The 2328-nt window shown below is 53.0% G+C and overlaps 1 long non-coding RNA gene across 1 annotated transcript; it reads left to right on the top strand.

The window, feature by feature from the left end:
- Positions 1-327: 327 nt before the first annotated feature.
- LOC121011408 (uncharacterized) lies at positions 328-2328 on the top strand. The gene is made up of 2 exons (XR_005781610.1): positions 328-486; positions 1375-2328. It is a non-coding gene; the product is annotated as an uncharacterized LOC121011408 (long non-coding RNA).

Below are 2328 nucleotides of genomic sequence, written 5' to 3' on the forward strand. Positions count from 1 at the left end.
AAAGGAAAGTATTTGCCAATTTAATACCTGGATCCATATCAGTAGCCGTAAAGAGGGGATAGTTCTGAAGTGGCTACAATGCCCAGCCCGTCGGCCCACTCTGCTGCCCCCAGTCTCACGCACACACACACACACACACACACACACACAAGCGCGCGCGCGCAGCACGGTGCGTACGACACACACCCATCCCACACATCCCACATGATGCACACGCGTGAAACGGTACACGACACCGAGAACACATGGTACGCGAACTACGCACGCTCACCCCACACAACGCCCAGGCGCACAACCACGTGACCGCTGCCAGACTAACACCGTGGCCGCACCCGCCGTAGTCGCGCAGTGCACACAGAGCGCAGGCGCGCGCCGGCCACACCCAACGTACACGCCCTGAATCCTGCTGCACACAGAACACACCCCCACCGCAACGCCTGCGAAACCAGCCCGCTACGCAGCCACGTCTGCCACAACACACAGCAGGTGCGATGTGCGGGCACACACGCGCAGATCCACACTCTTAAGAAAAAGAAAGGTGGAAGGAAAGCCCGGGAAGTGGTGTTTTGGGTAATTATCCGTTTCCTTGCAGTGCTCTTCCGCATTGTCTAAATTTCCTACAAGGAGCAGGTATCGATTTATAATAGGAGGAGAGGATCACCATTTTGTCAGCCAGTGGTTCCTTCCTGTGGCAGACCCTGGCCCCCGTGGATCGGTGCCCCGATGCCCGTTATGCTGGGTTCCTGGCAGAGGAAGTTGCTGGTGGCCTGGGGAATCCAGGGATTTTCTGCGAGGGCGTCGCTCAGCCCTTGGCCCCTCCATCTGGCCTGCCTCGAATCTAATTTGGCTCCAAGGATGCCAGGGTAGGGGGCCCAGGCTCTGGCTCCCTGCAGGGTCTCTGGCTCAGTCCTACCACCCTACCCCACTCTCCCATCATTTTGTTCCGTGGAATGGAGTTTGTTTATTTGCACTTACTTTGTGTATTTACTTATTTTGAGTTTATTATATTTTGTTTATATGTTTATTTATTTTGAGAGAGAGAAAGAGAGACTGCACTTGTGTGTAAGTTGGGGGAAGGGCACAGAGAGAGAGAGAGGCAGAGCTCTGTGCTGTCCTAAGCAGGCTCTGTGCTGTCAGTGTAGAGCCCGACTCAGGGCTCGATCCCACGAGCCGTGAGATCATGACCTGAGCCGAAATCAAGAGTCGGACGCTTAACTGATGGAGTCAACCAGGTGCCCCTGCTGATATATTTTCATAGGTTACAATTGCAGAGGGCTGACCCGATGTCCAGAGGCTATTAGCCACAGTGATGCATAATATTCAAGCAGAATTGTGGTCAAGGGTGCAAACTTTGTCTCCCGCATTCTCCATCAGGTTGAAGAGCGCAAAAGAGTGGGCGTTCACCTTCTGGCTTCACAATTTGTTCTGCTGAGTCTGTACGTCACCTGATCTCTTGTAGGCTCCCGGAGCCACATGCTTCGCCTTCTGATGGCAGCCCAGAGTCCCTGAGAAGTGTCGCTTTGGTAACTGGAGACCTTCCAAGCTCCCTGCTCCTTTTGGGGGCAGTGATGACACGTCTGGATTCGAGAAGGAGCAAAGGCCCTGGGGCTCAATAAGCATGGTTGTGTTGCCATCCTGAGGCGAGACACCTGGACAAGACGTGTGAGTACTAGGGTTTCTGATACTAATACAAACTTGTTCCAGTCCAATCCAACAGCAATACCAGGGTTACTGTTTTCCCTCTGAGCAAGGCTCGAACAACGTGTAAGTCTCCGATGGGACAGTAAATACTATACGATGAATAAAATCAGGTTTCTTATTTTGTCTGTGTTGCCCGAGAAGCCGAGGAGATCACAGACATTGGGTGCACGATGCCAATGCTGGTGATTTCATAAACAAGCTAAGAAAGGGTAATGAGCAAGGAGACGCACACACACGGGTGTATCCACCAGTTGGACTTTGGCGGTGTGAGGGAACAGGGACATGGAAACTGGAGCCTGAGGTGTAACAGCGGATGAGCAAAGCTAGGGCTGAGAAAACGAGTTCACGCCAAAGGAACAGCACGCATGGACACCCTGAGGCGGGAGAGGACAGATGACACACAGGATCTCAAAGGAGCAGAGTGGCGACAAAAGGGAAGCCGGTGAGCCCACATTGGCTGAGACTGAAGGGCTGGGGCGGGATGCAGACCAGGAAGCCACATCAGGTTTTGGCGTTTATGTGCCGGGCAATGTGACACGTGAAGGACACGTTTTCAACGAGTATGCAGCAGTATGTAAGGCATTCAAGAATATGAAAAAGAATACGACCCACACCACCTGGGCTCAA

The sequence above is a fragment of the Herpailurus yagouaroundi genome, unplaced genomic scaffold (genome assembly GCF_014898765.1).
Source record: "Herpailurus yagouaroundi ecotype Mexico unplaced genomic scaffold, PumYag 194, whole genome shotgun sequence".
Lineage (NCBI taxonomy): Eukaryota > Metazoa > Chordata > Mammalia > Carnivora > Felidae > Herpailurus > Herpailurus yagouaroundi.